The sequence below is a fragment of the Buteo buteo genome, chromosome 22 (assembly GCF_964188355.1).
Source record: "Buteo buteo chromosome 22, bButBut1.hap1.1, whole genome shotgun sequence".
Taxonomy (NCBI): Eukaryota; Metazoa; Chordata; class Aves; order Accipitriformes; family Accipitridae; genus Buteo; species Buteo buteo.
This window is the reverse complement of record NC_134192.1, coordinates 11,983,818-12,009,797: the sequence shown is the minus strand read 5'-3', so window position 1 is coordinate 12,009,797 and position 25,980 is coordinate 11,983,818.

The following is a 25,980-nucleotide window of genomic DNA, read 5'->3' as shown; positions in this document are numbered from 1 at the left end:
ATTTAACCTATTGGCAACATACCTCTAACTTTAACACCTACAAAGAGACAAAAATAACTTTTTCAAGACTGTGAGACATGTTTAAGCACAAGTAAATGGGGCTTACTTTGATTATTACTTTTTTTTTCCTTGACTGGAATATTTCTATTATTTCAAGAATGCTAGGCATGTAAATGAGAGGGTATTGATATAGTGGAGAAACAAATCTTAGAAGTGGTACCTAAAAAGTTTTTATATCAGAGAAGGACAACCTGGGACCATGGAAGTGTTTTCATATAGATTAACAACAAAGTACATAGTAACAGCTTAGTCAATAAACTTTTGTTACTACTTTTCAAAACAGTGCCAGAAACAAAGATGACATTTTTCTCTGACAAACTTTCTGCAATTCAACCATTTCCCAGAGTTGTCATAACATAAAAATGATGACTTTGTTATAAATAAAACCAATGTTTGTATTTTATAGTGTGTAGAAAGCATAGGAGAGATAACAGGGTTGCTGTGAGTACAGTCATTTCAAATATGCTGCTGCCTACCTTTCTTATCCGAATAACCCAGCATGAGACATTTTTAAATACTCCATGGGGAAGGCAAGTGAACTCATGATTTTTCAGTTTACTGTGTTAGAACCAGAGACATCTTTTTTCACATGACCTTAGCTGAGACAGTTTACAGTCCCAGACGATTCTGATTTTTTCATAATTATTTAACAAATTTTAGGCTTATTCATAGATTACTGGAGAAAAGCAGAGAATTTAAGAAATGTTCCAGTTTCTCTGCCCAGATCCGTTGCCAAATGATGCTGAGGCCTGACATCCTGGCATTCAGAGGTGAAAGAATTGCTACTACGCCTGCTAAGTGTTTTCAAAGCACAGTACCAAACCTCCAGCAGTGCAGAGGAAGGCATTGCTTACCCCTGTTTCACAGACGGAAACATAGACATGGAAATACAACAGAGGCTTTGTCAAAAACATGCACTGATATTTCTGCCCAGCTTGAGGTAACTCAGTGATAAACTCCCAAACCTGGTTATGACACCTTTGGTCCACATCAGCCAAGCCACACTTCCAAAAATCAGCATTACTGAAGAGTTTGCATATGAAAACATTTAATCCTCATAGGACCGATGATGAGAAGCTGAATTCTGTTTTTCAATGTCAGTGGAAAATACAGCAGAATTATCTCCACCTCTTTGGTCCACACTGCCTGCTGCATCCAGTTACTAAGGAAATATAGAGGAGACAACCCTGGTAATCAGCTATCTAAAGCAGATTTACAGGCTTTAATTTTAAACAGTCACCTATTACAGTAAAACTACCCAAGTCTACTCAAAGTTCTGAAGTTAGGATTGCTGTATGTAAAGATCCATGGGCTGCTACTCCTAAATACATTTTCCATAAAATATCAGTCAATGTGCAATTACAGACTCTTAACAGCAACTTACACAACTATCGGAAAAACAGAAAATCTGTGCTGTAACGCACACCAACATGGTAGCACGAGACAGATTTTGCAAAAGAATCTGTTGTGCTTCTCTGGTGCCTGAAAAACTGTGGAGACATCTGAGGGGCACGCGTCCTGAACTTGTGATTAATTCTCAGTGTTATTATGCTGAATTCTTCCCATTAAAGAAATAAAGGAGCTTAAATAAAACAAAGAGCAAACAAGAATTGAATGAGAAGCTAAACACATAAAGCCATTCACCTGAAGATTTTTACTTTGCCAAATTGATAGTAAGGAGAATTGGTGGATATATTTCCATGTTCAACTCTGTATTTAGTTTTTATCCTGTTCTTCAAAAACAAATTATGTTTTAACACATGGCAAGTGTTTAAATTGGGTATTGTACAATTTTATTTGTTTAAAAGAACACAAATACTTAGCAACAAGCACCTAAGACTGGAGAGTCATTTTCGTAAGAGCTAAACATTTACCTGTGTGTGATTAAGAGTGATACAAAGAGCCAACAGTGACCGCTAAAAATCTACTTCATGCTAAGACTGCTGATCAAGCAAATTATGCTGCAAACAAAATCTAGTCTGTCAGTTTTGTCCTAAAATTGGAAGAAATCAAATATATTGCAAGACTTATAGCTAGCTTTAAAAAAATGGGTGTTAACATATAAAAACTTTTAAAAATTCCCATTTCCCCTATTTCTGTTCTGCACCTGCTTTTTATTGCAATAGCCACAGGCTGTAATAAGACAGCCTTGTGGCTTCAAGCCTTGATACAAAGGAAGCTCTGTCTGAGCCAGTTACTCATCCACATGACATGATAGCTCCCATTTCCTCCTCAGTCTTGCTTTCCCAGAGCAGTGACAGAAACCACATTGCAGAACTGTCAAGATCCTAAAACCTGATTGTTAAATGCCAATTACCTTGATCAGGTTTCCTAAAAAAGGGGGGGAAAAAGAGCAAGAGATGAGGACCAAAGATTTACCTGCTCTGCACCAACTTGATAAACTGGAACTCAAGCATATCTTGTCTACTCACAGATCCCACCCATAGATCTGCTCAAAAAAACTAGTTGTTTCACTTTGGCTAAGAAAATTACACCCAGAATCAATCAATCACAATGAACTTTCCTGTTATTTTTAAACAGCTGTTTGAAAGTCACATTTCTCTTCAAAGAAGAATTATCTGTAAAAATGGATGTAAAGATACCTGGGTTTATTCAAAATTTCCCAAGGGAACCAATGACACCAACTGGGTGAGAAATTTAAAATCAGACTGAAGCTCATACAAAACAGGAGGCAACCAAGAATAAGGCTGTTGGGCCTCTGAAATCCACAGGAGCAGGGGATGCTCAGCATTTAGAAAGACCGTACACAAATCTTTATCCTTCACCTGAAAGGATTTGCCAATTCCTCTGAAGGCCAACGCCACCACAACCCGCACCCAGAGGTTGGTGTTCAGCCCCCAAATCTATTTACACGGTGGCTAATGCCAGCGTGATGGTGACAAGAAGCTAAGGCAACAAGGTCAGAGAAGTACAACTGCTACCCTGGGGCACAACTCATCGCCCACCATGATGGACGCATAACCCCTCTTGCCTCCCTGAGTGTAAGCAGAGAACAACATTGTGTGGGGCATAACTAACACCACAGATGGACAGATGTGGCCTCGCTACTTCAGCACTCAGTCCTGTTAAGTACGTGGCTTGTCACCTTCCTCCTTGGTTACTGGGGCAGGAGGTAAGAAAGCATCAACATGCTTCAGCTGCACAAGCAGAGCAACAGTGCATGTATCCTCTGGCCTGGCTGGGAGGCACAGCATCGTGGCAGAAATAGTTTTTCATTGCTTGGCTCTGTTACCTACTGGCCTGGGCTAGCCCCGGCTAGGGGCAGAAAGGGAAGGAGAGCACAAGGAAGGACTCTGGTTCTGGTTCTGCTCCAGCATGGGGTCCTTCCCACAGGAAACAGTCATTCATGAACTTCTCCAATGTGAGTCCTTCCCATGGGCTGCAGTTCTTCAGGAACTGCTCCAGCGTGGGTCCTTTCCATGGTCCCTTCCACGGGCTGCAGTCCTTCAGGCACAGACTGCTCCAGCATGTGTCCCCTGCTGGGTGACAAGTCCTGCCAGAAAACCTGCTCCAGCGTGGACTTCTCTCCCCATGGGGTCACAGGTCCTTCCAGGAGCCTGCTCCAGCACAGGTTTCCCACAGGGTCAGAGCCTCCTTTGGGCATCCCCCTGCTCCGCCGTGGGGTCCTCCCTGGGCTGCAGGTGGAGATCTGCTCCCCCATGGACCTCCCTGGGCTGCAGGGGGACAGCCTGCCTCACCATGGTCTTCCCCACGGGCTGCAGGGGAATCTCTGCTCCGGTGCATGGAGCATCTCCTCCCCCTCCTTCTTCACTGACCTGGGGGTCTGCAGGGTTGTTTCTCTTACATGTGCTCACTCCTCTCTCCAGCTGCAGTTTCTGTGCTGCAGCAACTTTTTTTTTCCCTTCTTAAATCTGTTATCCCAGAGGCGCTATCACCATTGCTGATGGGCTCGGCCTTGGCCACCGGTGGGTCTGTCTTGGAGCCGGCTGGCATTGGCTTTGTTGGACGTGGGGGAAGCTTCTAGCAGCTTCTCACAGAAACCACCCCTGTAGCTCCCCCCACTACCAAAACCTTGCCATGCAAACTCAACATAGGAGTGCACTGGGAGCAGCAAGGAAGGGAGGATGGCACTGAAGATCTGTCCCTGCAAAGCAGACCACATTCTTCTTCTACATGCACAAGAATTAAATAATTCTGAAAAGCCTTGAGCTGGCTGTGTTTTAACCCTCAGCTCAAAAAAAAAAAAATCCATGCTCAGCTACAACCACCCTAGATCTTGGTCTGCAATGCACAGCTATCTTGGGTGCCAGGGTGGCAGTTAGCATGACATCACCATCATTACAGCAAAATCATTCTTGCCCTGCTGTGACCTCATTCTGTGGGATGTATGGGTCTACAGACACATTCCATGTGCAGTTCTAGGCAGTTCTAGGTTTCTCCCATGATAAAATGCAAGTAACTTACCAATTCTTCAGCCACATTATGGGAAGTCATTGACTCTCTGCACTTAATGACTTTGTATCTTAATGAAGATACAAAGTACACCTTCATTACAGCCTCAAGCTCTGACATCTTACTACAAGTATTAAAAGTTCCAGCCTAAGCTAAACCGGGGCCTGGACTGTAACCCTGCACAAGCAAAGCAGCAGAAGCCAAAACCCTTTTCTGTTCCAAGGGGAGGTTTTCCTGTACCAGCTATAGCTGAAATTCAGCTAACGGCCCAAGTTAGCTGTGCAGTCTGGTAAACAACTGTGACATGTATTTTCAAACAAAAAATTTAAATGTAACCCTTATTACAATTATGCACCACAGAGAGTACAAATTATCCTGTCCTCCACATCAGTATGCCTCTCCTGACCCTCTTTCTTTTTCTTCTTTTAACTAATCACCTTTACTTTCTGTGTCCCCCTGGTCCATCTGTGCAGCAGTGCTATGAATGAGCCAGAATCACAGTTGTAAAAAGAAAGGGAACATTTATAATTTTTATTTAGTTCTGTTATGTGGCTTATTGTTGAACACAGAAAATAATTTTCTATAAAGAAGGATTCTGGCTCATCAGCTGAGAATAACCTAATTCTTTTCGCTTCAATTACATTTAAAATAAATTATTTTTAAGAGTCCTTACAACTACTTTATCACCCATGCAACTCCCACTGCATATCAGAAGGTGGCAGACCAAACAGCTGGAGATTTCTGTACCCACTGTCAACCTGTTTCAGAGACAGTCTGCAGCACAGAAAAACACCAGACACCTGACTAGACATGATTTTCCCCTGGGAAGAAGCATACATACTGCTTTGTCACCAGTGGTAAAATTTCAGCAAATTCTTCAAGACAGAAAGTCTAACAACACCAGCTGAATGCAGCCTGCAGGGTCAAAACTTCTCTCTTGTTCTCATAGATCACCAAGCAATGACATCTGGATATTACCACCAAATGATGTATGATTCATTCAGACTGGAAAAATCTACAGGGATCTTGCTAACAGTCTGCTTTAATGCTTCAAGCCTCAACCCTTCCAAGCAGGCACGTCAGAAATCTGGATCTGAATCCTGACCTTGGCATCCAGTAACACTGTGGAGAAACCTGACATTGAGGGTTGTACTGATCAATCACCATTCCACCTGAACTACTAGTGTTACTGAATATAACAAGCACTTTTGTAGGACTTGAGCAAGGGGAAAATTATACAGAAAATGAAGAGCAACAAAAGTTATAGTTCAAAACCCCTTTTCCTTCTGCAAAATGAGATGACAAAAATACTGCCACAATAACTTTTTAATAGATATTCAGCTTTGTCATGGAGTTTTGGAGAAAAAGCTTCTAAACTGCAACTCTGTTCTATGAAACAACAACAACAACAAGAAAGGGTAATTTTGCAATCTTTAAAATCCTGCAAACATCAGAAAGTCCCTACATGCATATCTCTGTATTTATAATGGGTTAACGCAACAAAACCTCAGATATTTTCCCCAGCTCCCTTCACCTTTGGCAGATATACCAGGGAGATAAGAAAGTTGTGATGTTCTTTTGACCTTCTTTCTGCCAAAGGTAAGGACCACCTGTCGATCTGAATTTCCCTTGCAAATCTGCTGGAGCTGCAATACTGAAACTGCACTGCTGGTGCCTGCTTTATCTCTGATTAGCCATCATTTGGGACAACTGTTCAATTGATGGAGCAAATGACTGCACTGAGCTGGCATTTCCTACCTCCCCATCACACAACTGTTTAGAATAATATCTCAATGCAACTGAAATGCAGTTTTATTTCTCCTCTCTCATCCAATCCTAGAAGAATAAGAAAAAAACTTTATACAAAGGTTTATTTTTATCTTATTGGAGAAGGATATTGTATACTCTGATGAACAATACTAGGATTAAGGTGGTCTCAAAGAGGTGTTTGTGGCTAAGGATACACCCACAATGCTCAGAAAGGATGTTTCTCTCCAAAGGGCACAATATTGCCCTAGAATATAGTTTTAGTCTTGTGGCAGGATTTCTCAGGGTTTTCCTGAATAGCTGCCAAAACCAGACCTAATGGTCTGCTGTCTGTATTAAATGTCAGCTGACATTCCCCACTTTTCCCTAGAGATAGCTGCCTTTTCTGTAGTAGACAGAGCAATCCATGAGCACTATCTGCCAGTCTTTGCCCCCTGAGAGTGCGACACTGGAGTCGGGTTACTAGAGTGATTACAGGTATTACTTGTCATCTCCTCTCTTCTTCTCTTTCTTTCCTTCTTTCACTACAATATACAAGTTTAAAATGGACCTGATCCTTTGTCTACTGTAGTGTCCAACCCTCAACGTGTGAGTGTGCTCAGACGAGTCTGTCTATTCTGCTGTTCGTGCTAATGTCAGCTTTACCTTTCTGCCACAAAGTCCTTCACTTCCCCATCCATCCTCTGCATGTGGCCCCAGATAACAGTCACTGGGAAAGCAGGCTGAATGTTTCGGGTGCCTCAGATTAATTATCTGGTCCTATTTTGTTGGTATAGGCAAGTTGCTCCAGTTCAGGAAGATGTGCAAAGAAGCTGTAGTGAACTGTTCTGCTCAAAAATGAACAATTAAGCCCTACCTTGAACTCAGTGGATCTGATTCACAGCAGAATTTCCAATAGTTGTAACAAAACTAAAATACAATCTTAAATAGAAAGGTATCAGAAAGCATTGAAAGTGGGATGTGGAAAAAAAGCTGTACTCATCTGCCTGACTCAGTTGAGTAGTACACCAGTAAATATCAGGAATGCATCCCTTCTATTTTTTTTTTTTTTTTCCCCCCAGAGGAAGAAATTACAAGACTTGAAATGCAGAGGGCTGAGTTCCACACTTTAACTTAGCTGAGTGAACTCAGATCTACAACAGGATGATTCTTTTGATCTGCATATCTGTCCCAACTATTTCTTATTTGTATGAACACAGCACCCATCAGCCCAGAGAAGTAAACATGCCCCTGTTGGGCTACTCACTGAAAAAAAGCAGAAACTAAAGCAGTGTTTCTTTCCTCAATGATTTAAAAGCCCGTAATATTCAAACTGTAAGAATTAAATACATGTGCCAAAACGAGATCAAAATATGCAAAGCAAGTATTCTTTCTCCCCCCCACACTGTAGCCCCCTTTCCCAGGTAGTTCAAGGCACTTGTATCAATATTTCATACTGACAACATCACTCTGGTACACAGACATACCATTCAACGTCCTTCCAATTTTTGCTTTCCATCACTTACTTTCTTACTCTTACTTTACTACACTGACATCATTCACTAACATAAATAGTGCCCTTTCCAATGGACACAGGTAACAGCTTCACATGTGCCTGGGGCAGGGAACAGCTGGCATGGGGTGATCCAAGGGGTGAAAGGACCTGGATACCACATCGCTACATCTGCTATATGCTTCAGTTTCCTCCCTGTACAGATGGGGTAATCATCCACCATTGTGTATATCTATATACAAGAATGCTATAAAATGGTCAAATATTATTTAGTAAAACCAGCTTCTACCTGTGCGGGCATTTAACAGATACATTAATTTAGCGAATGTTTCTCCTGTTGATTCCTAGCATTAGAAAGTATTAAAAAAAAAAAAATCACTTGGGAATATTAGAAATATGCACGAGATCAGAAGAACATTTTGCTTGCCATATTGGTGGTATTAAAATCTTTTGCTCAAGACTTCCATCAATTCAGATGAAAATTAAATATTTTATTTTTAAGACGATATATCACACAAATTAACTATGGAAAAAGCTTGGGGGAAAAAAGCACTTCTGATGCTTTGAAATCACATAAACTGTATTTTGGCTAGTATGGTCTTGTCAGTCACCTTTTCTTCCAACTGTTTTATGAACAAAGTAGATCTGTTCAAACCATGAGCTCCTGGTCTGTCAGACCTAAGCCCCAATGTTTGCAAATACACGTTTGAGTGACAAGCCAGTGAACAACATCCTCTTTCAAAAAATGTCCTTGTGCACTTTAAAAAGAGAGAGGTGTGGCTTATAGATTTCTGATTTATGAATTAAATAGGACCTAGGAGCTATTTAAATAAAATCTCCATGGAAACTTGTATTTCACAAGATAAGCCTGTGAAAGAAAAGAGCAATGACAGCTTAAGAAGAGAAAACAATCTTAACAGATATAACCTGCTGTAAAAAGTCTGCAAGACAAAATGAATGAAAAATTCCACTTAGAAAGCTGAAGCAAGCAGATATTCACTGCAAATGTTTTGCCATAACTGAGATATTTTTAAGATAATTACACTGAACCAGCAGCAGGTTGTACACACAGTGAAGGAAAAAATCCCAAACCAAGCTGCAATAACCATTTGAAAGCTGTTTTTCTGAGATGGTACGAGGTCTTTGGCATGTCACTTGTCAGACCTGCAGTAGCAGTGCATGAACACATCTAATGTACCTAGAGATAAAAGCTGGATTTTGGAGACAGAATTATAGGAGCTGCGCTGGAGCCCTGACCATCAGGAGCCCATGCTCAGCTCACAAAAAGGAGCACATGCATGTAAACCTTGCAGGTACTATCCACACACCTTATCCTACTGCAAAAGTGAATTTCACCTGCACAGCGCCTGGCTCTGGCAAGGTACAGTCTTCACCTCGATGGATAACCAGAACACTCCCCTTTCCATGCAGAAAGCCCCACTGCACTCTTGTTTTGAGGACACCACCTAAATGGCCAAAGACATTATCAGTCTACTAATGTTTTAAAAATAGCGTATGCTGAAATGCATTCTAAGCTTATCATTACAGATTCACCGTTTTTAATGTTTACTACAACAACAACAACAACAATAATAATGATAATGTTGGCTGCCACTTCCTCTCCCTTTGGGAAAATTCACTCTGTCTCCAAAATTGTACACCTTGTTGTATTCCCACAAGCAGCATCCACTATCCTGGCAGCTGCCCTTGGATAGCTAGCCACAGGTTGTGGTGGCATTTTCTGAGGTCAGTGGTAGTGTTGCACAAAAAACCAAAACTCGTTATACAGAGTAAAAAGTTAACACTGAAAGAGCTTACCCTGTTGCTGGTTTCCAGCACAAGACAGACAAGTGTGAATGAAGAGGTAGAAGGGTGAGAATTCACAGGCATTGGGACTCAAATAGGGAGCTCAGCTCTTCAGGACATCCTCACTGCAAAATGGGTAGGAAACAACCTTAATTAATTACAAGCCTTAATCCATAGTCCCAACTGTGTAAGTAAATCACAGTCTGCAGCACACACATGACATAAATGTTCTGTTGGGAGATACCTGGCAGTATGTAGACTAAATACCAGGGGTAATCCATGGTGTGATACACACTTATTCAGGAAGAAAGGCTTTGCTTGTATCAAAATGAAAGTCTGAGAACAGTACTACATGCTAAGACATAAGATAACAACAGTAATTACATTTACATTAAAAAATTAAATCTGGCTTTCCTGTTCAGGCAAATTTCCTTAATTAGTTGAAATACCAGATAAGGATATTGCTCATGCAGGTCTCATGCCACAATGCATACATGAATTGTGCATCTGGAGCCCTAACAATCACCAGTGCCAGGTATTTGAGGAAGCTGTTGACAGTTATTTAAAAATAAGTTATCATAAATAGTATAGAGCAGCCCTTCACAGTTGGCAAAATTGTTAAAGTGCCACAGGAAGATGATCACATGGCTTTCAAACATTTTCTTGGAAAGGAGAAAGTACAGTTCTTTGATCCATGTCTGTATTCTTTTTGTCAATTAATGAATTACTTTTACAACGTTCTGTTTCATTTCTAGATTTTACTGTACATAAGGTGGTCATTCTGAAACACAACAACCCCATGCAGCACTACAGGCTTGGGGAAGAGTGGCTGGAAAGCTGCCCGGCAGAGAAAGACCTGGGGGTGCTGGTTGACAGCCGGCTGGATATGAGCCAGCAGTGTGCCCAGGTGGCCAAGAAGGCCAACGGCATCCTGGCCTGTATCAGAACTAGTGTGGCCAGCAGGAGCAGGGAAGTGATTGTTCCCCTGTACTGGGCACCGGTGAGGTCGCACCTCGAATACTGTGTTCAGTTTTGGGCCCCTCACTACAGGAAAGACATTGAGGTGCTGGAGTGTGTCCAGAGAAGGGCAACGAAGCTGGTGAGTGGTCTAGAGCACAAGTCTTATGAGGAGCGGCCGAGGGAACTGGGGCTGTTTAGCCTGGAGAAAAGGAGGCTGAGGGGAGACCCTGTGGCTCTCTACAACTACCTGAAAGCAGGTTGTAGTGAGGTGGGTGTTGGTCTCTTCTCCCAAGATAACAAGCAATAGGACAAGAAGAAATGGCCTCAAGCTGCACCAGAGGAGGTTTAGGTTGGATATCAGGAAAAGTTTCTTTACTGAAAGGGTTGTCAGGCATTGGAACAGGCTGTCCAGGGAAGTAGTTGAGTCACCATCCCTGGAGGTGTTCAAAAAGCACATAGACAAGGCACTTCAGGACATGTGGTTAGTGGTTTAGTGGGCATGGTTGACAGTTGGACTCGATGATCTTAAGGTCTTTTCCAACCTAAAAGATTCTATGATTCTATTAAGGCTATAACAGGAAGAAATTTAAAAAGTGAATAAGTGCCAGAGAATTCTCCCAAACTTTGATGACTGTTCCACATCAGACACTGTGTGTATATTGCAAAGTATTCTGAAATTCTGAAAAGTAAATTAATTCCTTCTGAGGCTGCAGAGATATACCATATTTTCCATCTATTGAAGCACAGCCAGAGTCTCATCTTAGCAACTGGCCATAAATCTGAAGTGACTGCAGCAAAAATAAAAGGAACTACTTCAGATTTCTTAAAGAAAGAGAGAAGAGTTTTATCCTGTACCACATTTTTCCTTGATTTCAATAGTTAAAACTTACTTGGCTTTGTTCTCACAGCTCATCACAGATGGTGAATTTTTCTGATCTTTTTCTTTACTAAAGAGTAAAATGCCACTGAACCAGGGACTACAGCTAACAATTGTCACTAGGATGAGACTGAAGGACTTCAAATATAGTATCTGTGAATGAAAGATGAGATCTTAATTATTATAGCCCTTTACTATAAACTAGAAATTACCAGTGCAACTCTCTAATAGTTATCTGATATTCTTCAGTAATTTTAGATCATTAGGAAATATACTTTCCCATTCCAGCCAACAACACTGAAAGAAGAAATGCTAGGCACACTTTTTTTGTAAAATGTGACACCAAGCAGCTAAACTCACTATTGTGGTGACGTTACTTTTCCTTCTGTAAGAACTCCTAGAACTTACTTCTGTGTTTTGGTTTTATCTTTTCTTTCACCCTAGAATTAGTCTATCATAATTTTGGAACTAGGAATCAATTCCAAGTTAAAAACTGGATTCAAACCAGCTGAGAGTCAAGTTTTGATCTTGGAAGATCACCTGCGTAGAGATGGAGGATTTTTGGTAGCTTTAGATAGACTAGTGGTACATCCATTTTCAAGAACTTCAAATCTAACAAAGTAAACAATCTGAAACTAATTTAATACAATTAATTAAAAATATCTATTTAAGGCTTGTGCTTTAGATAGCAAGACCATTTCAGAATAACTCCTGTTGCTGATAGTTTGCACTACCTTCTATGAGTTATGATTAATTTTTGTTTGACTTGCTGGACTCAAAATCCTAGCCTTTCATCAGTGCTTTCCAGAATGATATTCACCATAACCCTTTTTTTCCAATAACCCTCTCAAGTTGACCATTTGGCAGAACCATGTCCTGCACTCATGGGATGTATATCGCAGGGTATCCTTCCATCACAGAGCATCCTTCCACCACAGAGCAATAGCTCCCTGCTTCACCCATGGTGTAACGATGAGAGATTTGGAGGTGATGTGGGTAAGACCAGTGAATCCACACCTCCTTGCACACTGGCCCCAACACATAGGTCTGGTATTACACGTAACACACTCCTCCCCTGACAGCCAGGCTCCCAAGGAGGAGGCAGGTGTTCCTGCTTAACTGCAGGACTTGTACAAATGGATTTTTAGCAGCTGGAGGACTTAATAAAAAGAGAAAAATCAGGGTGGGGGGTTCTTTTGATTTACAAGGGACAAATTCCACTCTTCAAACACTGAATCTATGTAGAATGAATTTTATGATGTGCTTGTTAATAAGCACATAATTTTTTTTTGAAGAAATATTTATCTTGCAGGAGTACTAAATGATGCCATCGCCTAGCATGAATGATTGTGCAGGTCAGGCTTCAGTATTAATTCATTTAGCAAGGAATCCTTTGAAGAACTGTGGAGTCACAGTAGCAGATACACTTGTAAGTGGAGAGAAAGAGCAGGGGATCAGCTTTGGGCCACTGTTCTTCCTACATGACGATGTTAGCTGACTTCTTGTGCTCCAGACAGTGGTACGGGAAGCAAGAGAATGAACTGTTTCAGGCCATATGGCCTCTTCCAACTGCACTTGTGCCACTTCAATGAAAACAACATCAGTTAGCAAAAAAAAGCCCTGTTATTTCCATTACTTAAGCTAACACAGCTGATTTAGACTAAACCAAGAAATACTCACACAAGCATTGATCAAAAAGGGCTACCAAACACTAAGCAGGGAAGGACAGATGTAGGTTGAGAAAAGAAGGGAGGGTAATATCCTACATCTGGAAAAGCTGGAAATGGAAGATGGGTCTCCACAGCACCACTTCCATTGATTCTCTAAGTACAGGGATTGAGGGTTTCTTTCCCCTAATTTTGTTACAGAAATCTGGTGTATTCAAATGAAATAGATGATTCTTCTTGAAAAGCACAATTATCTGTTAATACATGGAATGTAAAGGGGATTCTAGTTACCCTCCACATGTTCAGAATATCTCCAGCTCCTGCTTTCTGCATGAACATAGAAGTCTTGTCAAATTATACTATATTAAAAGTGAGTGTCTTCTTAACTGGTTATTTCTAAGAGCCTTAGAGACTTACCCATTAGCAAGACAGTAGGTACAATAGGGCTTCTGAAAGCAAATTCTTGAGGATTGAATTTATTGCTTTGTCACAGTCTGCAGGTTTGAATGTTGCTTTACAGGATGGTTTCCTTCCAAAGGGGCTGGTTGGAGCATTTTGATTTATGGATGCAACATCATTCACAGACTCAGAGGCTAGCAGATTCAGTACTTTAAACTTGGGCTTCTCTTGAAATCTCCTTAGGTACTTTTATTGCACCATCACAGTGGCTGTCAAATGCTTTAGAAACACCTATAAACTGAAACAATGGCATCAGTTACCCTTTTTTCTTTCACATGAGGAATATCTGGGGCAGACTTTTAAGTTTTTTCGATGTGTGTATATGTATATGAGCAAAAGAGAGAGCCCAAGAAGAAACGCTCAGGAAAAGCCATTTACATATGACAGGAGCCCAACCTGTCTTGCTTCCACAGCCCTGAAACCCCCACAGAGGTTTTCCTATCACTTCACATTTTACTACTGCATCTTTGCAACAGAGCTGTCCTGGGGGAATGATCAAGCCAGTGCTGCAAAGGACTTTGAGAGTTAAGGCAGAGACCTTGAACTGCACTCTGCATTAAAGAGTCAGTCCTCAGTGCAGAACATCAGGCTGATGTGCTCACGGTAATGATTGTTGCTAAGCAAAGGGAGCTGATAACGGTCTTTTGTACTGAAGTTTTCAGGATGTGTGGCCTTGCTGAATGGTCGGGAGGTCAGGAATGCATAGGTCAGCCTGGTCAGACCCAGGCCCAATTGAATGGGACACCTCTTATGGAAGATGGAAAGGGGAAATTTGCTACCATGGTTGTAGGCATCTGTAGCAGCAAGGAGTTCAAAAGGAGCACAAGGCTGCATACGGTCCTATCCCAGTCCCACGCTTCTCCACCTTAACGTCTCAACATTTACCTCTCCTTAAAGTATGCAGCAGAGGGATGTCTTGACTTAATACCACCTCAGCCCTGCCAAATTAGATTTAACATAGGTCAGCCAAGAAATCATGCTGTGAATGGGTGATAGAGGAGGCAGCAAACTGATCTGGTTCATGTCTTGCTGGGTCTTTGTCTTTATTTGTTTCACCAATTCTGCCACTGTCTTCACACTTCAGAGAAGTGTGATTACGCAGAAGACAGTCACGGAAGATGGCTGAGCCAATCTACAGACCTATTGGTACTGTAGTCCCAACGTCTCTGTTCCTATTCTCTGTCACACAGTCATCCTCCATCATCTGTGTTTGTTATAATGCTCATGTTTAGAGACCAGTTCACTAAACTGAGAGAAAACTACTATCTTTTGGCACATAACTTTTCTACCACAAGCAGTCCCCACTGGGTCAGTAAATGACAAGACTGCAGAGCTGTAAGCAGGAGAGAAGGGTGTAAGGATTGGGACCTCCTCTCACCCAGGGCTGAGAGTTTAAACTGTACCTGAGCCCTCTGACAATGCTCAGGGCAGGAGCTCTGATCACCAGGGAGCCGTCTAAGCTCAGAGGGGCTTCCCTTGCTCAGTCTAAGAAATAAGGACTGACCCACTTCAGAATGTTTCCTTTACGCTTCTACAGCTCTGGGAAATAGGACAGACGAACACGGCAGAGGGATCAATAATAGTCAAGTGCTACAGTGAGTCCATTAGGATCAGCCCATCCATCAGGGCTACAGGAGCTCTTTCCGTGCCTGGCAGTAGCCCGAGGCTTGACTGAGACGGATCTGTGGTGTCCACCCCAGCTCTTGACTGGCATGTTCAGAAAAGATGGCTCTTGGCAAAAGTTTCCAAGGCCGTCTCTTCAGAGCACTGGTTTTTAGTCCTTGTTACTGGGATGTTGGTATCATTGTTACTGGGCCTTAGGATCAGCGTCCTTCAGGAAAATATAATTGAGGAATACTTAAAAGACCAGCACAGAGCTGTAGTTCTGCCCTTTTTAGTAAAGGAAGTACACAGGGGGTTTCTGGAGCAGGGAAGGCAATTTTTTTTTTCTGGGAACTGGAAAAGGAGTGGTTTGAGTTCAGCATATGAGGACTCCAGCTATGATATGTTCAATCACATTAAGATTTTGAAGACTCACCTATAGGAAACCTATGAATATTTCAGAAAGGAGCCCTGTAGGAAGTCATCATCTGCACAAATGCCAAAGTCTCCCAAGGTGATGGATTACTCCACCTTTTAATCTAACATGACTTTCAAGAGCACCTCTGGTGACTTTGGGTGTGATATGGCAAGACAGCACCAGACAATGCCCTTCCCTTTGGGCTACACTTCCCTGGCATTTGGGGGAGCCATTCAATTAATGGATTTTTAAGGTGTGTGCACACACTGGTTTGGGGGGCAGGGTGTGAACAACATTGCCTATACTGCTATTTCCAGTTTAACAGGAATAACTACAAATTTATTCTCCTGTGGACACAGACCTTTTGCATGGGCAATGGTTTTAAAGAATGCAGCTGATAAAGAATCTATTGTACTACTGGGTGAGCTATTTCATTGATCCTCACTATTAAAGATGCACAATACTTGATGGGCATTTCTCACTTCAAGACTTAGGTGTGATCTACCCCAAAGCAGTGGGCAAAAGGGGAAATATTACAGAGATTGGGGGGGTGTTGTTTGTTCTAGATGGAGATGATGCCAGAAATAGAGGGTCTATAACACTGTAGTTGTAATAAGCTTTACAGCTGAAATCAATATTTAAACCTAAACACACACATTTTTAATGCCAACTATTGGGGCAAGCAAAATAATTGCACCGGTGTTACCAAAACTTTTACAAATTACATGTGGCCAGTTTTCTTCTTGCTCAGTATGCTGAAACAGCAGGACAACAGCAGTAAACAAAGGCAGGCACACATGTGCTGTCTTCTAGAAGACTGTTCCCAGGGAAATCCACAGAGTTAGCGATTCTTGCGAAGTCAGAATTCAGGATAAAGTAGGAAGACTGTGCTCATCAGAACAACAATCTGTATTTGTGCAAATTATAAAAAAGGGGGGGGGCAAGATAAATAGGTTAATCTGTTGTAAACTGATTTTGACCCTGAAGGTGATCACAGGTACACAGCATTACGGCATTTTAAACTGGTTTATGCAAAGCTTAAAAAAGACCCAGCAACAAACAAAGCTTTTTTTGTGTTTGCTAAACAAAGCATGAAAGAATAGTGACAAAAGTAGGAGGAGCCGAGTTTGTCCGGACAAAGCCAGGAGGAGGAGCCCTCATGCAATGGAAATGCAGTTCAGTGGTCCTGGATTGATATGCTCATCCTTTAAACCCCCAGGGCTGGGAGATCACAGGGCCTGAAAGTCCATCAAAGAGCACTTCTCTGCATTGATCCAGTCTGGAGCGGAAGGCTGGTGGGGGTCTGCTGTTCTGTATAAGACTGCCTCCGAAGATAATCAGCTTTTCTTCCTTGGAAATTGGGGAATCCCAAACATCAATAAAGTGTTATTTCAAGTAAAACATCAGTCTAAACCTACAGAAGTCTGAACATGTGTGTGTGTCTGTTTTGTTGTGGGGTTGTTTTGTTGTTTTTTTTTTTCTTTTAAAAAGAAAAAACAAGAGAAGAAAAAAACACGAGTATGTAACATCGGAGGATGGTAAATATTTTACCTTGAAAGTATACTCTAATGCTTCAGCTGTTCTTTCCAACTAGTCAACAGCAGAACCCGCAATAGAGGTCTTTAAAGCAGTCTTACAAACTTTCCTATTTATGTTTGGATGCTCACGCAGCACAGTAGCACCTGACTGAAAAAGAAAAAAAAAAAAAAGAATAATCATGATGTCTCTTACTCTCTCAATGACTTGTTAGGTTGCCATGTGCTGCAGGCAGGCAATTATGTGTCAGTTCAGCTGCTTAGTTTAAAACACTTTAGGTCTGACAAAAGGGAAATCGGGAGCCTGGGGAATATTTAACGCTGACAGCACTGTGACAGACTCACATTCACATTATCTTTAGCTTCCAGGTGATCAGCCGTTTGGCTGGGGAACCCCTGATCTACCTCTCACAGCTCTGTGTTTGGTTTGTTCCAAATTATATATCCAACATACATATGTTAAAGGGCTGAACAAGCATAAAGCAGAAGTAAGTGGGAGTGAAATCAGACAATCTAACACTCTCCAGTGTAACTAGAGATTGAAAGTCATTAATCAGCAGTTCATTTGACACTGGAAACTGTTAGGATATTTTATTTATTCAAGGGCAGCAGTGTTGAGCAAACAGAGGATGATACAGGCTTTTCCATCACAGCGTGTGCAATCTGACTTGATAAAACTTAGGAATATTTTAATATCATTAAACAGCTGCATTTGACTAAAATACATCAAATGGCTGACAAATCTCTGTACCCTAGAGATCTTGATCACTGAAAAAACAATCTACGATATCCTGGTATTTGAAACTATTTCAGGTGACCACAATTATTGCAGAGAAATATGATTAAAACTACCTCTAAGCATTACCTTTCTGTGAGTATAACCGCAGAGAGGAGAAAAAGCAGCAACTCAGTTGCTTGCAAATAGTCCATTTCATGATTTTTCAAATGAAAAAGAGTCGCAAAGGATGTGATTCTTCCAAAACACTCGGCACTGGTGTAGGGGTGGTGTTACCAGGATTAGCAGGCCACAAATCTCAGGGTTTTGAAAATCAGACACACAGAGAGTACTTTGCTGAGCACATTTCAAGCAAATTCTGTGTGAGCTAACAAATCCAGGGTATGTTAGAGATCTAAAAAATGAACAGTACAGATCAAAGTTCTCTTTTGCCCTCAGAACACAGTTTTTGATAATTTCTTTTTCACTTCCCCCCCCCGCCACCCAAATCACAGTATTGAAAATCAGAAAATAAGAGTTTCTCTTTCTGTCATATACACTCACACCCTAACTCTTAAGTGTTTTTTAAGGATATTTACTGCTGAAGATAGTCTTATCCTGCATAGGTAGAGAGTTGGTTAGCCAACATTATTAACTACCTTTTTTTACATCAATATCTGTAGCCTTCAGAAAGTTTTACTGATCTAGTCAGTATGCAGTGTAGAAAATAGCATCTATCTCAAGAACCTAGTAATCTCTGGTTTCTTCTGCAGAGGGGAATTTTAAAGTAGAATTTTGCCATTAGAATTACACTGATTTACATAGTGCAGATACACTCACTTCCGTAGCAGTGGCAAACTAAACCGGAAAAGAAAAAAAAAAAAAAAGTGTTCTTGTTCTGGTATAATCACATCCACATAGGAAATCATGCTAGTAAAATGAGACAAACAAGCACTCTACAGACAACTATATGAAAAAGGTTACTGCTCATCAGTCTGCCCCCAAGCATCTCTGCAACGCCATCTGCCAAAGGTCATCACCTCCTCAGCCCTAGCAGTACTACTCACACGTTTGCTTCCAAAGATGTTTCAGTCAGACCAAGCCAGGTTAACTTGAACAGTTTAAACAGATTCAGATTTGCTTAACCCAAAGCTAACCTGGAAGTGCTCTTGTAAACAGCTTTGCTGGTGAAACTGAGCAGTGGTAACCTCTGGAAAGTTATAACGCCCTGGTAGCATCTCGTACCAGCACAGCTGAACCTAGAGAGAGAAACACACATTTGAACCCTAATTAAAGCCATAGAGATATGTGGATAGGTTTCCCTAAAACACAAGCACGTACCTACAGAGCCAGGTCGTTTGAGGCTGGATGGATTGAAAACCAAGACATAAATGAGGAAGATAAACATCAGTGATCCTTATTGTTTCTCTCTCAGACCATTTTCTGCTAGCTATTTTAGAGCCATCAGTCTAGGACAAATGGCTATAAGGAAGGTAACCACAGAGATGGTTCTGCAGCTTGGCACGGGAAGGGCATTGCATACCTGAGGACTTGTCTGAAAGACAAAAGCAGATCATTGGGATAACTTTTGGAGGGTGATAAAAGGTAGGGGGTCAACTGCTTACATGGGAGGATATGGAAAGGTCTCTCATGAAAGTCATTAGAACAGTGGTTAAAGAAGGCAAAGTTAGCACAAGAATTTTGACTTCCTGATAATCAGTGCAGAAAATCAAAGCAAGACATGCTACAGGGTGAAAGCACTAACAGAAACTGCTCATCAAGAGCTTGCAATGAAAAGAAATGCTGAAGAAAATGAAAGAACTAGTGACTACCGTGCTCCTGTGAAGGACATGCCAATGTCCAATACAGTGAGCTCCGTTTTGAAATGAGCTCGGTGTGAATTAACGTGCATATATGCAAAAGTACTTAAAGATGTCAGGAGGCAGAAATAAGCACAGAGAAATTTTGTTCTGGAGACTCCAATGGAAGACTTCCATAATATTTCCACACAGAAAGAAATTTGCTTGATGGGAGAAACCAAATCAAGGCACTTGCCAGCATAATAGGAACATGAAAACAATCCAAAACTAAAATAGCTGCTTCAACTTTTGTTAGACAGTTATCATCGCTGTGAGGATTTGTTTGGAGCACAAACCAGCATGGCACCATGCTAACTTTTTATTTAGCACAGCACTAGAGTTTGGGTTCCTGCAGCATGAGAGCAGATTTCCCTTTATCTCTATGGCTGCAAAGGGAACCCACCACACCTGTAATCAGAGAAAAACACTCAGTATAGGTGATACCTCTATAAGCATATTTGGCTATTTACATTGGTGCACCATTTTCACCATTTACAGAACAAATACCTGTATGTTTGTATTCACCACTTCTGATGAACAGTTCTGTGAAAGTCCCACTGCTCATTGCTGCAATGCCCTGTAAAGAGGATGAGGAGCCAAATTGTTTGTGATCTTGGAAGGTTTCTTTCAGCAATTTTCCCATTTGCTGATTCACTGAGATATTAAGCGGGGGCTAGATGCTTCAGTTCCTATTACTAAGGGAGTGCAGGAGATCATCCCTTTAGAAAGGCAGGCCTAGCAGGCTCGTACTTAAATAGTATTGACTTCAATGGGCTTTCGATCAGGCTGCTGTGTTCTACACATTTTATGTGAGGGAGCGATGCCCAGCTGTGTGCAGCAGTTCCAGTGGGCGGCACAAAGAAGAAGATGAGAAGACAGTGAGAATTATAAGACAGTGCTTAAAGGGAAGAGAAAACTGAACACTCAACTGAAGGGAAACAAACACTGTCGCATTTAAGTGCAAGTGTAAGCAAAAGTAAATGTACCAAATCCTTTTCTAAAGAAAGAGTATGCCTATTTTAATTAGCCAAATCAAAACTGCCATGCCCACAACTGGACAGAAATGGGTGTGCTACTAGACTTTTATCACTTCAAATGACACTACAGTATTTAATTATACCTATGAACATTCCCAAAGTTTGCAAGTTTAACCTTTGGCCAAACAAGCATACAGCATCCCATCTGCTTTGCACCACTTTAGGTATTCATGATGCATGCAGCGTGAAGTACTTTTCGTTTTTGCTATGCTTGGTAAATTAGCCAGCAAGCAGGGAGTAGACAATAATAGTAGATTCCTATTAGATGACTGGATTTGATTTGATGCATCTTTTAGTGTTTTGATCATTTGGACTGAAGATAAGACACACACAATTTGGTAGCTGGCAAAGTGGGATTTAATAAGTCTCCTGTAAAACACAGCATGTATGCAAACAGCCCAGAGGATTAGACTCCACTTGCTTAGTTTAGAACTTGGTGCAGCCAACCTGAATAATCAAACGGAGGAACAAAAGTTGTGAATCCCCTCAATGCACTGCTTCATTAGGATCTCCTTACAAAAAAAGAAAATGGGACTCATCTGATCAGCCAGATTTTATGGCATCTGATTAGACCACCATTTTCTCAGCAGGTCCCCTTTCTTTAAACTGTTGACTATGGATGGCCTGCTGAATAGGATGAACTTTGGACCGCTAAATTGCAGCATTATGGTTATTTAGTGTAATTTATGAAAAAGAGAGGAGTCGTGATCACCTACTTCATATTGCTAATGATATCTCCATTTATCAGACCAGGTATGAGTTTGGATCATCATTTTTGCTCACAGTCACAGAACACTGTCCAATTAGATACCAAAAAAACTATGTTTGCCAATGGGGCTGTACAAATACTAAATTAAGATTTAATAGTCCTTACATAATCATTTATTACTGTTGACTGTTTGCTGCCTTGCATTAAGTCCCACATCATCTCAGCATGTTTACTTCAAAGTTTCCTATTCATTCAGTATTTTCTATTTGCATTTCACTGTGACTAGTCTAAAAAATAAAAAGAAAAGGAAAAAAAAAATCTGGACTTGATTTTTTCTGCTCTCTAATATTTCACCTGAACAGCAATTAAAACCATAAAAATTGAAAAAATGCTATGAGAATTATATTACAGTGATTTCAGTGTGAAGGTGCCCTCGCCTGGAATGAAAAGAGATAGATTTCCAATTACAGAAATTATCACTTTGTCTTTTTTCCCTAACAAATAAGACTGCCAAACACTTTCCATAGAGGCAAATTTCTAAATTGCTGATTATTACAGGTAATGATCTATTCACTATGTCAGCTTCCTAGCCATCCTTAGAAGCTGGAGTTATGCAAGTTAACAATGAACTATCAGGGAGGCGAGGAACAACGCCAGTAGGTGATGCTACCAGGCAGAAGTCAATTACATAGGCATGGCGGAAGCAGAGTACATAAGGACTGAACATGTGTCCTGTCTCAGTTCCATGCAAACCACTGGAAGAGGTTCTTGCCTCCAGCCCACTCACAACTAGTTACGTATTGCTAGCTATGTAGTAGCTGTATAGCTCTGCACTGGTAGCTGACACCTGCCCCGTTGCTGCCAGCAGGAGGTTGTATGGGCACTTCTACTCCAGCCCCAATGAGGCTGGTGGGTATAAGCCCTAGAAACACATGGCCTTCAATCCAGCCAGGTTATTAGACTGAAAGAGGTTTCGATAGACCAAGCACGCTGCCATGGGCAGACCAGAGGGGGCCGTGGCCTCCTGCAGAGCATCCTGGGCAAGCAGAGCAGGATTCGCTGGCACTGCTCAGCCTGGAGTGGGAGGTTTGCCTAGAGCCTAATTCTGAATCCAACCCCAGGAAACACATTTTTCTTGTCACTTCTTAATAAATGGCCATGGGGATGTTGTTCTGGAATGACTAGGAACTAAACGTGCAGTAATTATTCCAGCAACACTTCTGGGGTAACAGTATGAACACTTCTTTTCTCTTCTGGTTTGAATCCACTTAGGAATAGTGAAGCTACTCATGCAATTCTTCTAAAAGAGGAATCTGTTTTGTCAGCTTCCTCCTGCAGTCAAGCCTTTGCATGGTTATTTGGTGCCTTCTCTGCAGATTTTTCTGCTGTCTTAACTCAGATTCAGTATCCTCCACTAAGTAAAGTTTTTACATGGATACTCTCTAAGAGTCAGCAGCTTTCTCTGTAGCCCTCAGCAGGAGCTATTTGCTCTCTAGAATATTTTATTAGCATGCTGAGTATATCTGCAGGAATACAGTGGGATTTTCCTGTGGGTCACATTTCATATTTGCTGTCACAGAGACCTTGAAATCACTGTAGGCTGATAAATGCTCTGAATCTTTGGATTTTGATTATTAGAATCAAACAGTAGCAGATACTGTGAAACACCACCAGAGCACACTCAGGTGGGATGAAGAGAAAAAGCAGCAACAAGTGAGGATATGGCTGTCAACCCTACACCACAAGACTACCCCTCAGAGGCAGGAGAGTTCATTACACTGGACTAAGACCTTGAACAACTGAGAACTTCTGTGTATTTCCCATCCCAAATTGCTATTTCTCAGTCAACAAAGGAAAGATTGCTGCAGCAATATTCCCAGGGAAAGACTTTTTCTTAGATTTGCTACAGTTCAGATCCATGAAGCCATTAGTTGTTAACCAACTATAAAGTTATCAGCACAGCTCCAGCTACGCAATGTAGTCTTGTTCTTTGTACCCTAGAGAGGTCCTAATTGTCCTCCTTCTTACTCTGTACACGTTGTTCAAGCAGATTCTCCGGAGAAATGGTGAGAAACTCTGCACAGGGTAATATTACATGATAATGTCTCCAGTGTTATTCACTGTAATAGATACAACATTCATCCAAGATCAGCCTTGTAAATAAATGCCTGTCTTGTACAAAATGGCTGTTTGTTAGGAAACTCAGCAAGGGGTTTTCTCAAGCACCAAATGCAGCTTTCTAACTGGCTCTGCCAAATAAGATGCATATGCCTCCCATTTGCAGTGTGCTCAGTAATAACAAGTAGAAGGGAGGAAGCTAGAAGAAAGCCATTAGTTCAGCTGTCAATGTACATAAGTGTCCACAGGTGTCATCAAGTGTGAAGAGGCAGTGGCAGCCAGTTGACATTGCTGCCTCTGTGGAATAAATTTTTACATCAGAGGCAGAATTTGCTAAATTGTGCCAGTCCCCTGCCAGAATTCACCAGCTCCTTGGACATGGTATCTCTGAATAAAAGATCCCCTGGAAGGTGAGTAGACAGAAATCTAGGACAACTCTTGGGGAAGGTGAGTGGGCAGCACACATCTTCTGCAAGTGGCAGGAGGCAGAGCTTTGCTAAAGCTCTCCAAGCCTCCTGTCATTGCACTATTTGCGTGTTGGTTGTTAAAGACCAGGGTTGCCCTGGGTATAGAGTAGAGAAAATTTTCTAAAAGCCTTCTGTTGAACCTTCTGTTGGTGTTTGCGGAAGAAACTTTCCATCTCAGTAATTACCTGCTTGTATTGCACTGGTAGAGTCCTCAACAAGCTCAGCAGCCCCTCCAAGGGACCTCTGCACAAAAAAAGATGGTAGTGGTGGTAACGCACATTACAAAGCTGAGGAGGAAAAGCAGGCAAGGTTTACAGGTAATTCATTCTCTGGGAATGAGTTTTTCAGGAAACAGGTTAAATTAAAGCATGACTGTTCCTGGATAACTTCTGTTGCTGGAATCACAGTAGTACCACCAAATGAACTTTAGTGACAGGAACATAAACAGCAACTTTTTGACAGTTCTCACCTCCACACATACACTAACTATTTCCCATATAACACAGAATAAAGGCATAAGGGGTTCAAGTACTTAGAAATGATCCTTGGTCCAGAAATAGATTTTGAGTCATATCATTTATATGGTATTGTTAATACGTGATTGTCATTTAAAAACCAGGTTTTCAAAATGGCTCAGATATGTTTCAGTAAGACTTCTTTTCTCCCCTGTGGAAAAATGCAATGTGTATTCTGACAATTATTACACCTTTATTCTGTGCATCAACTCTGTTCCTAAATGTCTGAACTGACAGCATGTCTGGTCACATGAGTCCAGTCGACAAATTTGGCTAACGGTAACGCTTTAGGACAAAATTATGAAAAAAATGACAAATTAGCAATGGCACCTAATCAATAAATGACACAATATGGAATCCATGAAGCTGATAATGCAACCTCACAATTCTCTCATTTCATAAAATAAATTACTAGAGCTAAACATGTGCAAGGTGATGTCTCATTTCCAGTTAGTTTTCCCTCAACCAATAACAAATTTATCTGGAATGATATAGATTATAGTTCTAAAAAGACTAGTAACACATCATTTTCAGAATGTGGCTACTTTTAACCCTAAACCAGCCATTAATAACTAGCCTACAAAGTGCTGTTGCCTTAAGACACCCTTTGATGCAATACGGTGTGCTTCAGAAAAAGTTCCCAGCTGGAATATTATCACTACACTGAGCAAAAAACAGGAAACAGAGTCACAAATCAGTCTGACTTTGCTAAAGGAACTTCATAACTTCCCCACTTCATCTAGAAAAATACTACCACAGCACTGTCACTTTGGGAAGAACTCTTAAAATATTTTGAGATTTAACTGGCTTTCAAATAAATTTTCTGTCATTGCAGTCAAATGCTATGTTAAAGTACCTCGGTAATAATACTGTGAAGTCTGAAATTACTTACCCTTATTCTTACAACTAGCTTTGGTGACTTATCTAACCTCTGCAGGCTGACATTTCTCATGATGTGGTTTGCACAAAAAAAAGTTCGTCTTCAAAACATTCTGAAGAAAATCTGTTTTATGATTTTGAAATGATCAGAGAGCAAGCTGAGTTAATCGCAGCAGAGAAATTACATTCAGGCGTCCCCCTTCTGCTATTTTCTGATCATTCAGAGTAAATCTAGATATAAAGAGCCCAAATCGGCTGTGTACATCACACATTGAGGGAAATGTGCTTTGTCAGTTTACTTGTCTGGAGAGGTACTGAAGGTACCCTCCACTCTGGTGGGTTGGCAGCAGCTGAAGGACTCCAAAATAAACTCCTTAAACTTTCTTTAAAAAGCACTTTGCAAAAATCAAATAGCACAGCAAAAATGTCCAACGCACTAGATGCTGACATGCTCAGAAGGACAGATGAGATGATAGACATTTTAAAGCTACAAAATGGGATTAATATCATTCATTATTTCCAAGAAATGACAGGAAGTTGTTACACCAAAAGACAGTGTGTTCTTGAACACAGGTTACACAGTAAGACACACAAGAAAGTTTAA